The sequence below is a fragment of the Neopelma chrysocephalum genome, unplaced genomic scaffold (genome assembly GCF_003984885.1).
Source record: "Neopelma chrysocephalum unplaced genomic scaffold, ASM398488v2 Primary Assembly neopelma1_61b, whole genome shotgun sequence".
Lineage (NCBI taxonomy): Eukaryota > Metazoa > Chordata > Aves > Passeriformes > Pipridae > Neopelma > Neopelma chrysocephalum.
In genome coordinates, this window is record NW_020897717.1 from 3,080,580 (window position 1) to 3,094,975 (window position 14,396).

The following is a 14,396-nucleotide window of genomic DNA, read 5'->3' on the forward strand; positions in this document are numbered from 1 at the left end:
GCAGCTAAATGTGCCAGGAGCAATTTAGTTGCCTAAGTATAGTCCTCTGAATGCCTTTGGTCCCTGAAACATCCACAGTATATACTTGCCAGTCCCATGTGAATGTCTTTGGTGTGTATCAAGCTATTGGGGAGAAAATTAGTTGCATCCATCAGTGGGTTTTGGGGGTAGCTTTCCCATACTGCACAGTGCACACATAGCCTAGGTATCTTTCCTTCTGTTTCTAGCATCCAGTTTCTTTGCTGCAATCTCTTGTTATTCTTCTAAAACAATAACAGGTCAGCTCTGAGCCTTAATTTCAGAGGGCTAGAAATAAATAACTTATAAAGTGTATGTTATTTCAGCCTCTGGCAACTGATCTGCATTGCAAATCACAGCATACTGCTGATGCCAGCCCTCAGAGAGGTTCCTTTAGTCCAAATTACAGGGGTCTGCATACTGAAGCTGATAGAAGCTTGTATCATGCCTCCCTGACAATTTAGAGTGAGGGTTGTCATAAATACTGCCTTCAGCTCTTCCAGATTCAGAAGGAGTTTGAACATCAGTGTATATAGGCGTAGTTTGAAATTGTGCCTGTATACATGGAATTCATCCTCTGTATACACAGAATTCATCGTCCTCTTCCATGAAGAAATGAGATATGATCTCAGAGCAACAAGGACCCCAAAGCCATAAATGAGGACTGACTCTAGATTATTACACCTGCAACATAGACCATGTCCACAGATGGTAAACCCTGGGCCTTCAGGACTGGTCCCTCAGGTATGGTAAATTGAGACATCACTAAAAGAGATGGAAATCCCTGAATCCTTTGTCCATTCTCAAGCCATAGAGGAAGGCTTTTAGCTTCAAGTTCAGCAGAACACATACTGTGATCCTGAAAAAACTCAAAATCCTGGAAAGTTTGAGACTACGATTCACTGGATTTGTTCACTGCCTCTATACCAAGTGCCAGAGAGCCTTTGTTAGACTGTGCCCAAAAAGATAGTCACCATTGTATTAAAAAGATTTGCTACAATTTTTAAAATCAATTTAAGTTTAAGCTGTCTAAATAGGCTGGATATAAGACTCATATAGGGACAAACACGATAACGTAGATACACACAATGTGAACAATAAGGATATCAGGACCAGGGAGCTAGGCTATTTGTCAGTGTAGTATTTTCCAGAATATGTTTTGCTTCTGTATCCTCAAAACCCTTTTTTATAAACCAACTAAACAAATAAACGCTCTTCTTAGAAGGTAATAAACATGGCAGATATCTATACTAAAGTGATGCTTCCCAGGCAAAACAGGCAACTTAACCTACGAACCCAAATGTCCTACTGAAAACTTTCAGACCAGCTTTGGTCCTCTCCCAAGTGTGTGCATGGATTTCCAAGGGATTTCAAGTTTGTATGCTCCCAGAATTGTCCCCCAGGGTTTCCAGCTGGCATCATTCCCAACCCTCCTTCTGCTTGTTTTCCTTTCCCCTCCTGTGGAATTTTATTTCAAAGAATCAATTACTGTCATCTTATATTATCCTTGACTCATTACTTCCAGATGGTTCTATTATTAATTTTTTTTCCCCAGCTACACACCAAGTGTTGTGGCCATCACTGAAATTAAGCCGGCAACACAGGCTAAGCAGACACCCATCTATACAATCAAGGACTTTAAAGACAGAAAAGCCTTAAGAGATTTTATTCACTTCTTCATTTTGTCTCCTGAAAGGAAACCTCTTTTCTCTACGTTACCTGTTACAACATTTCCCAATTTTCTTCTGACTGACCTTCTATTCTCCAAATATCTGATTTTAGTATCTTCTTTGCTTCGCTCCTGCAGTAACAAATGTCCTCATAAAATGCTCCCTGCTATTTGGATTGACTACTCTTTTTTTTACCCTTCCCACAGTCTGGTTTGTCATCATACAGATGGGGTGGGGAAGGAAGAGATCTTAAGCTAGCAGAGAGGGGAGTAGATACCACAGCTCCTGTCCACCAGCAGCAATATTCAGCCAGAGCTCTGCCACTTCCCAGCACCAGCCCCATTATTGCAGCTGTAAAGTGCCATGCACAACCCATAGCCCTCTAACAGTAGGCTCCTGCCTCACTTTCCCCAGCAGCAAGGGCTGTGTCTTGCCCTCTGCCTCAAGGCAGTGGCCATTCTCCCGTGTCACGATCTCACACACCCCTTGTGTGCAAGAGGAGAACTCAGTTTGCACGACCCCTTCTGGCAGATGCATCGCTAGCACTGGACTCTGTCTCACAACTTAGAAGATGAATGAAAGAAAAATGAAGAAAGATAAGTATATTTCTAGATACGCTTCTGCTCAACTGGAAATGTAGAACATGTCCTTGACCCCATTTATCCCCACCTCATCTCCCGTCCTTCTGGAGCACTGCTGTGGCCTAGAGTTGGACTCCATGGAGAGATTTTCGATCTTGCAGGCTTGATGTAGTTTCTGCAAGAGCTGACTGAATGAATACACCAGGCTTAAAGGGCTTGTTTTATCCCAGCCCAGAGTTCATAGGACACTTCTACCTTTTTCTGCAACTAATGAGTGAGATTATTAAGACAGATATAATACGACTGCATTGCAAAGAAAATGCATGATCAAAATGGCATCCCCTTGTAGTGCTACTCTGCAAAGGTCTCTGAGGAGGACAACAGGTTCAGAGTCATGCTGCATGAAACCAATCTCCTTGCGTGATCTGCCCAACAAAGCACAAAATCACCACTAGCCACACATGGAAGAAGTAACATTCAAGATTAAACTTGCTAAGGGATTTGCAGCAGCTGTACCTCATTGGCAATCCCCCCATGCACCTTGAGTTCTGTTTTGTCTGGAGCAAAACAGTGGTTAAACAAAACTCACGAAAGCAAACATTTTCCTTATTTTGCTGTGTGTGTGTGCCTGTGTTGATGAATCATTCATCACCTAGTCAAAGGATTCAATATTCATAAGTAGGGACTGAAGATGGGAAAATCAAGTGAAGGAAATATTCTCAAGCTTCACTCATGTTGCAGGTTCATCTTACTTATAAATTGCTGCTTGCTTCAGGTTTTCTTAGTCTTTCAAATGTGGCCATCTCCCATGTATACCTTTTCTGCAGGCTTTAGTAAACATTGAAATAGAAATGTTAACATTTCAGCCATCATCATTCTAGAGCTCATTAAATTTCAAATACCAGGTTCATCTGAGATGAATGAGGCTGTGTCTTGCAGCTTATTTGTGTGTTTAGGAATATTGGTTGTATCCTGCTCATAGTTTGAAGCTTTTTTCCCCTATGGCACAGGCAAGAGACTAAAATTTTATGTGCTTATATATCATGTCTCCTAATCGAAAATGAGATTCCTGGACAGAAGAAGAAAACATCAGGGAAAAGTACTGACTTGCTCCAAACATGCACAATTCAACTCATGTTTATAAATCTTTGCCAGTTAGTACAGATAAATAATTTCTGAAATGCAATTTGTTCACAAATAGCTCACTTTGGTTCCCAGTCACTCATGATGTGTGAATAGTCATATGGCATAATTTTTGTTCTTGGACTTGATGACTGAAACTTGTATGTGAGATATGCCTCCAAACAGGAGATCAGTGAATGACAAATAGCAAATAACTCATTTCCAGTATGTATTCTTGAACCATTTACAATTTGCAAACATTTTCATAAATTCCCAGCAGCCACTGGGATATTGGTGAATAATGAGTTGTGGTGTCTCTGCAAATTGCCATGAATCTCATTCAAGAGGACAGAGTCCTACAGATTTTCCCATTATTCAACCAGCCGTAGCACATGATAACTCTGGAGCAACCCACTAAATTCCAGAGGCAGGTTGATCATCTCTGGCAATGGCGTGTGAAACAGTCTGAGTTAAATTATCAGATAGTGGTTCAATTTGCAAAGGTTGAGCCCAGTTCCCTGTGTTTGGAAAATTAACTAGCAAAGCCAGAATAAAACACTGCTAGAAAAAGCCAAGCACATTTCACACTCACATGAGAAATGGAGACAGCAAGACTCTTTGAGTTGAACCTGCCCAAACTGGTGTAGAAACCATTAGGAGTTGGGTTTGCAAGTCTTCTTCTGCATACATCTCCACTTAAAAGATTATAGAAGCCCATCATTTTTCAGAGACATTTTTTATTCTATAGAGACACAGAATATGTAATTTGCATTTTAGCCCTCCTACATAGTGGAAAAAATCCCTAATACACTCTCTTCTGAGCAACACTACAGAGAAAATACAGACCCTTAGGAAATAAGAAAGTCTGAACAGCAATAAAAAACAGATGTCCAACAGAAATGAAAACAAACAAACAAAAAAGATAAAAAAAGCCTTCACTTAAAGAAGCAATTGTAAAAATATGAGTATGTAGAAAAATATACATGCACCAAATCATACTCCTACAACTATCCCACAAGAGGTAGAGGCAGCAGGATGCTCCAAGTATTCAAGCAGTGCTTCCAGAAATTCGCAAGAGGATGACACAACAGCAGTGTTTATTTAATAACAGAAGCAATCAACCAACTGAGCTAGGCAGGGTAATTAGCACAGAAACCCCTGCAGACACAAGGGGGAAGGTGGATTCATGGGAGAATGTGGTGCTGTGGCTGTAGTGTTCTCCACGGGGCCCTGGGAACTGACAAGATAAGAATTAGAGCTTACGAATGTAGAAAAAAAAGTGTCTGTGTCTTTATTCCATGGTACATCAAAAGGAACTTTCCTAAAGCAAGAGGAGCAGGTGAGCAGACTAACATTCCCATGACATCTTTTGGGCACTGAAGATAGGAATGGGGTGGACAAAGTGTCTTGTTCCCCCAGGTATTCCAGCACAGCTCTGCTGTAAAAATGGCACAGGAAAGGGGATAGAATGCTGAGAGCCATTTATCTTAGGAAGATAAAATAGAGGGCATGAGGGGTCTCTGCAGGTGAAGGTAGAAACAGGGAAGCCCACAGGATAGCTTACAGCAGCTGAATTAGTCTTCAGTGTGCCCACACTTTTCCCAGTACACTGTGTAATTCTCCATTTGCTGAAATCTCTCCACAAAGCTGGCCTTGTGGGAGCACAGAGATGATCTTGAAAATACTTCAGGCTTTTCAGTTTTCCCATCACCCCAGCAAACACAGCCCTCCCTACAAGTTCATCTATCTGTGTAAGTGGAGAAGTAGGAGATACCACAGTACACTCAGCCACATATGCATCTTTTCCAAGCCAAACTTTTCAAAAGGGGCTTGTGAATTTTGTGTTTCACCTTTGTTGCAATTGTCTGAGGTCCTTCCAATGCCCAGTAACTGCGATCTGCAAGTTCAAGGGGTGCTTGCCTTCTTGCAGGTTTAGCCATAGTACCTGGAGAACTGACACAGCAGCAGAAGCTTTGGGGCCAGATATCTGGCTGCTCTGAGTTGACAGGAAGATTTTTAAACCAATGGTGCTGCCCAGTTTACACCAGGTGGGGATGCGACCTTATCAATTTGTAATGGCTATCTGTGGCGAGGTTTGGTAGCAGGGGGGGCTACACAAGTGACTTCTGTGAGAAGCTGCTAGACGCTTCTGCCATGTCTGACAGAGCCAATGCCATCTGGCTCCAAAGCTGACTCACTGCTGGCCAAGGCTGAGCCCATCAGTGACAGTGGTAGCACCTCCAGGTGCTATACATTTCCCTGGGGAAACTCTCAGTCTTCCTGCTTTTACCCAAGTAACTGTTTTCACCTCCAAGATAGAACCATTCTCTCTACTCAGTAAGGACTGTCCTTGGTGGCCAGCTAGCATGGTTGTGTGTCCAGCCTGTTCTCCTGCCACAAAGCTGACCTGCAGACAGCAGATTTCGTATAAACACCCAAATGTATTCAAGCCCAGGGGATCATATAGTCCATATACAGCATGTAGTACATGGATGGCCTTAAGATATGGGATAGATCCACCCACTCGAACTACAGAGCTTGCAGAGAGCAGGGTCAGAAAGTGGCACTTGTTTAACATAATCTTTGGCATTTATTTAATAGAAGACAAATTCTTTTACAAGGAAAACCAGGGGAAACAGACAAAGAACCCATGCTGCTGTGCAAAGCATAGTAGGTAATGGAACAGCTACCTTTTCAGGTCTTCCCTTTAAGCTGTCAAGATAAGGATGCTACCGTAAAATGATATTAGCGCCTTCAGAAAGTAGCCTGCATTTCCAGTGTGGATCTCTTTCATTTTGCATTAAAGCAGTAAAAAAGCGTGAAAAAGATTGTTGCAACTTGCTTTGGGATTAATTTACAAGTTAGTATTTACCCCTACTCTGTGGCACTGCCTGAAGCTTCCTCCTGTGGTTCAGCAAGAGAAGCAGGGACTGTGGAGAGAACAGGAACTGTATGATGGAAGACAAAGCACTATAAAAGCAGATGACCCTGAGAACTCATTATAGCTCACACTATGTTCTGCAACCACAGTGAAAAAAAAAAGAAAACAGCTTTAAAAGGCTGGCAACGGCACAGGGAAAGGAGCTGGTCTGGCTTGAAACAGGTTCATGCCAATGTGATAGACCACAAGGTTTTGGGACACAATGTAGATAGTGATGGATATCACAGCCATGTCAACAGCCCCAAACTGAGAACCCTACCACACTTCCAAAAAAAATTAATTCCTTCCCAAAGGGCAACACCTAAACCAACTGGAAGCAAAGACGCACAGACACAGGATTGTGAAGGGCCTGGAAACACAGCAGAGGTGTCCAGCTCTGGTGTTCACTTGCTGGACACCCCACCTATGCAAAATCTCCACAGAGGCTCAAATCTAGCTTTGCACTGAGATCCTCCATTTAACAGTATCTGCCTGAAATGGACAGCAACATACTTTGACCCTCTAGTGTGAACATGGTGTGGACAAAAGCACTAAAAAGATGTTTACAGCCATTCAGAAACTGTGCACAGAACAAGAAGTGAATGGGCAAAACATACAATTTTTTGTAAGAGGTGATTTGTCTGTGCCAGGACAGGGTCCATCAGCAAGGTAGGGAGGAGATAGTTTGAACTGCTATTGCTCATACTGCAGAGAATGGTGCTAATTTTCCAAGATTTTCATGTTGCTGTCTTCCGTCCTGGAAATCTTTCTGAGATTGTCTTAAGCATTAGGTTTCTTAAAAATGAAGGGAATATTGAGGGAAAGAATGGTGACTAAAAAAAATTTTTGCTTAGGTCCATTGAGCAAAGCAGCACTAGGAAAAAGCAGTAACAAACCCCCTCTGCCTTCTAGCTTCTCTCTTACTCATTCTTATATAAATAAACAGAGTGAGGAAAACTGCAGTCCAAGGAAGATTAACCTGAATTATAATCACAGAGTAGGTAAGGCTTTTCATTTTATTTTTCCCTAAAGGAAAAATGTGACTTGATGATTCAAAAAAAAAACCAAAAAACAAAAAACCAACCCAAAAAACCGACCCATAAGATGAATCTGCTTTAGTCTGAAGAACAGAGAAGTGTCACTGCAAACTTGAGCAAGGAGGATATTATCTGGGGCACTGTAATAAAAACAGGTAACTTAATTAAAGCATTGCTCGGACCGCTACAGGTATCCATGCCTGCAGCTCACCACCCAGAACTGTCACGCACATTTTAACATATCAGCTCCAAAAGGTTATTCAGCAATTCTTCCTAGCTTCTCCCTTCAGTTTTAATTTCCGTGCTCCTCACGTTTTACTTTGGGGGGCTTTCATTTCCCTCTCCATTGTTATGTGTTGCATGCTCCTTCAGAGGTTGTGAAGGGGCAGCTGGTTTTGCCATCACCCTTGGCAGGCAGGCAGAAAGTGCTGTACTGCTGCTGCATATGGATTAGTTTGTTGCCTGAAGTAGTTTCTCCATGGCACACCCCCAGCACACCCTGGCCCTTCTGTTTGCAGACAGTCTCCCAGCAACGTGCCCCACAGGGTGCAATGCCTCTGGTGCTCATGGTCTCTGGGATAAGCAGAGATGCACCTCCTCCTCTGAGCAAGTTGTGGGGCAGGCTGGGCTCAGCTCCTTTTAGGTACCCATACTGTCAGTTCAAGCCATATCCATGCACTCTATAGCAAGGTAAACCTACCCTTTACTACCTACCAATTACAGGATGTTCTGCCTGATGGTCCCTGTCCTTCGGTAGCCTGTGGAACCTGGTAGCCCACAGCACACGTGTCATCAATCACTCTCATCCTGGAGGAAGGCACAACTGGATTTTCTGACTGAAGGCTGATGTGTTAACTGGTACATAGGAACCAATTACATAGACCATTTGAATTCTGTATACATGGGCTTCTCTTCCCAGTTATTGAAATGCAGGTGTTTATTCCACTTTGCAGATGTCAGCAAGTCTTACAACTTGCACTCAGACAACACAAGGCAATGGCTTTCTTTTTTTTTTCTTTCTTTGTTATTAATGAGATAGCTTTCTCTCTGGCTATTGTGAGCGGCAGGAGGCAGAGACCTGCCAATCAAAATGTTAAAAGGACATTGTCAATGTCACGCTTCATCCTCAGCTCTCCATCAGTTCAAACACAGAAACAATGTTGAAATTACAGTCCTACTATTTGCAAGGTGAGAACACAAGGTCTGGCCCGGCACACAGAAGCCTGAAAAAACTCCAGCTGTTGTTTTGGTCTGAAAACATCAGAGAATACAAACTTCTCGTGACAGTTTATCTTTGTAAAATTACGCTCTTGAGCATCCTCATCCAACAGAAGGCCACATCTTGCTCCCAGTTAAATCAGTGTTCAACTTCTCAACAACTTTTTCAGTGGAAATGTTTGCTAGTGGTATATGGCACCTTCTGAAGCTGTAATTATTTGTTCCAAGTGAAAGTAGCTGGGTAATCCCCATCCCTGAATATGTAATTCAACAGTCTTTGAGGTTTCTTGTGTGTTCTACATTAATGGTTAAATGGGTCATTTCCATTGTAGCCTGTTGCGTTTTGCAGTAAGACCATCCACATCCATTTTCACACCTTCATAGACTTGGACACATGGAGAGGAAAATACTCATAAAAAGAGGGTCAAAAGCCATATTCAGATTAATGCTCTGGAAACACATCTCTTATGTGGCAGGCTCTGATTCTGGAGTGACCTATACACTCAAAGGCTTGGATTTTGTCCCAGGTGTAGAGACTTATGTTAGGGCCATGACATTACTGGCCATGTCATGCCCCTCAAGGGGAAAAAGAAAATAACTGAGTGCAGCAAATGAAACAATGGCCAAAGGAGATGTGCATGCATTCTCCTAAAACAACAACATCTCATCCTATGAAGGCTTCTATAAATATGGTCAGAAGCAGCATCCCCCTTTCCCTCTTGATAGCAGTTGCTGTCATCACTACAAGATTGTGGCAATAGTACTACTGAATCTTTGATTATTCTCAAGCAACATGTCAGTTTAGACATAGCTCTCTGATTTAAGCACAGCTAAAGAGAACATTTTCTGTGCAGTTTTTGCACAGTAAGGTAGCAAATGTACAGCTCAACCGTTATGTATTCTGGCTCAGTCATATAGACACTCCTCTTTTTCAGGCTATGCTGAACAGTTGCTTCTGTGTTGGCAGTCAGGAAATAAAACTGTCCTTTTAATGAGCCCTGGCTTTGCAAAGTTGTGATGCTGCCATGTTTTCTGTGTTCAGTTTACACCCCAGAGCAGGTTTTGCAGCCAATGCTGCTATTCCCAGTAGTCTCCAACCCAGCTGTCAGAAGGCTCCACTGTTTTTTTGGGGACATGCAGAATTTCTCAATTGCCAGCTATAGTGCAGCCATGAATACCCAAAATGGTTGAAGTGACCTGTGAGGTAGCAGCTTTAGGATATGAAACATTATTTAAAGTAATAATATTTTTCTTAGCATCTACACTGTTCAGATCCTGTGAGTCTCAGAGAGGTGTAATCATGACCTTCTTCATAGCTAAGCCAAATCTTGCATGCCTCTTGAAAGCAGATTATTATTCCTAACACAAATGTAGTCTTTTCCATCCTGTTGCTGCACACCCAAGCCTGCACAGCTAATGCCCCCAGGGGCACAGGCAGGATCCTGTGTGAATCAGCCTTGTTCCTGTGGGGTTTAATTTATTGGCTTTTTCATGAAGAAGAAGCATGACCTTTTTTCTTACATTTTTAATCTAATGTTTTTATGGTTCCCTCTTTAAAAAGGTGATTTAGCATGTCACCATCCTGCAGGCATCAGCCGGTAAACAGTTCATCTCTGCTTTGGCTCTGGAAAGCTCTTAAGACCATTCTTCCTTTTTCACACTGACCCTCAACTTCCCCTAGAGGGATTTTAGGCCACTCTCTGTTCTCTCATGAGCCAAAGGTGCTGTTCAATGTGGTTCTGTTTACCGTCAAGCAATATCTTCCCTCTGTTTGATGAGGCCCCTGTCTCTTTTCTGTCCAAGTTTTTATGGTTTTTCTGTCTTTGACAAATGACTAGCACAAAGCACAGGCACCACTGTAAGTGAAAGCTGGAAAGAATTTGAACAAGTCATTTGGGTTGCAGTAAAGGATACAGACCTTGAAAACAAGCATCTGACCCAACATCTAGGGATTTTAACTGCATTGCATCCTGCTTTCTGTCAGAGCCTAGTTGCACTTTGTTAAAAACCTGAACTAGAAAAACACAGCATCCTGACTTTCTGCAATGGCAAATAGAACAAATGTCATTAGCAATTATGTTAAATTGATCTCTATGTCAAGGAATTTCACTTCTTGTGTAAATTGTATCTCCTCCAGCAGCAGGAGGATGCTACTTCAAAGTCTACCATGTCATTTTTATTACTGATATCAACATTGCAGTTGATGATCAATCTCAGAGAATTTTCACTGCATGCTGTTCCTCTGCAAAAAAAAAAAAAAAACCATCAAGGAAAAAAGCATGTTCAAGAATCATACTATAAAAGCAAACACTGTCAGCTTATTTTCTGACATCTTTGTGGTTTTAGGTAGCAACTGGTGGCTTTTACAGGATCCTGACCTGTATAGCACAATTGTCCTTTCATTCATGCCATAAATGGGTGCTAGAAGAAATTGGACCAAGTGCACTCAGTGTGACCACTGTGTGTCTCTTCCAACCCAAACCATTCCATGATTCTGTGATTCCTACCCTGCACTACCTAGAGAGCATTTCACAGAGGAAATAAAGCGGGAGTGATGAAGGAAATGCAAGGATTGGCTAGTCTGAATATATCTGAGATGGAGAGAACCACAATGTTCTGAGTTTCAATTAAACTGCAATGGACAAGAATTTCCCACATTATTTCTTCAATGAAGTCACAAGTACTCACTGCTGGGCACTGAGAACACAAGTGCAAAAATGTACCATCTCACCTCCACTGCTCCTGTGCCTGTCACCTTCCTGGATTCTCCAAGATAGAGACAAAAAGCAGTACAACATTCTTGCAAGGCAAGCAAAGAAGAGAGGAGTATTTTGCTCCCATACTGTGCATACTTTCATTGCACTGGGCTTTCATACTGTTTTAAACCTAACATCACCTTGGTAGAGAGGCCCATTCAGAGGACGCATGTAGATCCAAACCTGACCAGGATTTTGTGACAGTGAGTCGAATTCACATTAATATAATTGGGAAAATCCCTGATTCAGAGTTCCTGGCAGTTTTGGTTGTTCTAATGCCCCATGCTATAGCATATTCCTTTTCAGCTCATGAGAAAGGACAGTGAACACTACCTATTTCACCAAAAAACATCAAAGGCACAAAGAGTAGCAGCATTTCCTTTAAAGTTAGATATCTACAGGTTAAACAAGATAGATACTTGCCCATGATCCAGACACCCTTATTTTCTTTTCTGGAGGAAAACAAAACAAAACAACTCACAAGTACTTTTAGGGCACTTAAATTTCTAGAAACTCAAAAGTTTGATTTTTTTTTTTCCCAAATCTATGAAATAGTCTAATATAAGATACTATCTTTTTCCTATAAATCCTGTCTTAATGTGTAGGTATGTGATAAGAGATGTTTACCAGGTGAGACAGGGATCCTCTGTGGAGGAGAAAAACACAGCCCCTCATGAATTTCCAATAGCACCAAATCGCCTTCAAGCAGTCTGGGAGCAAGACAGTTCCTCCTGGTTTCCACAACAGCTTTAGCACAACCACAGAAACAAGCAGGACCTTACACTTCTTCTAGATATTCTGGGGTTAATTTTTCACTGCTTAACATCACAGCTGGTTTTTTACAGCAGTGCAAAGTAAGACAGCCCCACATACACTGTATCTGTGGTTCTGAGAGAAAGACAGTCTTGTCCTGACTTAAAAAGGAAGGAAGTTTAGCCTAGAAAATTGAGAGTGAAAACACACAGTATGGAATATGCAGTGGAGGTTGATGGGCCATGTCCCAGCTCATTTTATACACTGAGAAAGAAATGCACAATGAATTTGTGCTTTTACCATGAGTAACCACTGTGCGTGATGAAAAATTTTATTGTCTCCAGTCTGATCAGTCACTTGTAAAGCTGTGGACTTATTGTGAAAGAAACCTAGATCAAGCTGCTAAAATGTGAGACACTTTATGGGCAATTCAGAGTCTATTTAGACAATGAATATTCATGATCTAGCTGGACAATTTCACATTCATGCTTAGATAATGCAGATTTATGCTCACACACAACAATGATTTGTGAATATTTATAGGCAAACACCTGGACAGTATTTGACACAACAGTGAATATTCATAATTACATCTGAATGAAAGAGAAAGGCTTTACCTGAAGTCTAAACTACAGACACAAGAAGCTAATCCTCTATACCTATTGTGCCTTAATTACAATATGTAACAACCAAAAATAGCATAAAGGAAAGCATTAGAGGTAGGGATGTACTCATTCAAAGGATCAGTAAAAGACAGGAAGCTTCTCTGAGCTACAAAAGTTTTCACTAGTTTGGTCTTCTGACAGATGTTAGGTTTCCAGTGCAGAACCTTTTCTATATGAAAAATATCCAGATTTTTGGGGGGAAAGGTGAGGTTTGGGGGGTTTTTTGTTGTTTTAGGGGTTTTTTATCCACATATTTTTTTAAGTTTTTTTTTTATCCACACCAACAGATTAAAATATTTGTTGTTAGAATAAAAATGTATGCAGTTGGACATGTGTGCCCACACATGTGTGTCCATGTGTAAGGGGTCTTCTTGCTAAGCTAGCGTGTGTCTTCAATGTTCATGTTTAAGTCCATGCTGCCCCATTTCAGATTCCTTGTGCATAGTCCTGATGGAGAGGTTTGCAATGCCAGCTGAGATCAGATCAGATCATCACCTGAGGAATGTATGAGTCTTAAGAGCCTTGGTGTAACTTGAGACAGGATAAGGATCAGTTTTTGCCACAAGGGGATATCAGTATAGATTGGGACTCCAGCAAAGAAAAGGTGGTGCAGAGAGGCTCTGATCAAGGCAAGGGCAACTGCTAGATTCACATGTGTTTGTTCACATGAATTGTCCCCTTTAGGAGGTGAGAGGAATCTGACATTAGATCTTCCTCCAAGGAAAGGAAGAGCTTCCAGCTGAGGGTTTACCTGGACAAGAGGAAGACAGATCTGACTGTCTAGCAAGTGTGTCAGCAACCAGTAACTCTATCTCTGCTGACAAGCCTCTTCCCAGTCTTAATGCTGACTTCTTAATACCTCTATATTCAAGCTCTAAAACTAATCACGATCTCTCCATTCATAAGATCACCAAAATCTTCCTCTCTCTGGTATTTCCACTGCTGTTTAGCTCCTTCTGTGATAGCTCAGTAATACAGGATGAGTTAAATTCTTTCTCCCCATGTTCACTGGGAGCAAAAGAAGCAGTGATGACCTACATCAGCAGCTCATTAGCAGCCAGAGCACAGATCCTGGACTGTGTTCAGTCACATTTGGCCATGCTTTGTCACATTTCATCCTGCCTTAGAGAGGGACACAAGATGTGGGGTAGCAGAACTACAGTAAATGCCATCACCCTTTCCTTGATGCTCCCCAACAAATGTTTTCTGCAGCCTCGTATTGTTTGGACTAAGCTGCATAGCAGGCTCTTTGACCTAAATTCATTGAGACAGCTGAAAATTATAGCAGTTGAAAATAAAAGCATCTCCAGGCCAGTAAATAGCCCACTTCTTCCCATTTCTTCAAATTATCTCGGCATCTGGCACTTTTCTGCTGATACCACCTCCCTATGAGAGGAAAATCAAACTATCTGCCGGGACACTCAAATGGATGGCAAGCAGCAGTGAGATGTCAATGCTGGGTACTTGTTTCTGTCCCAGGCACAGATGAGTTGCCTCAGCTGCCCTCTGCTTATTCCTCAGGTGTCAGAACCAGATTCGTATCTCACTGGATTGTTTGATTGATGGGTCGAATAAACCATATTGTCTGTGGGGCGGGGGGGAAGGGCTGGGCTAGGCTTGCAGACACATGATCTGTCAAGCCCATGGCAGGAAGGC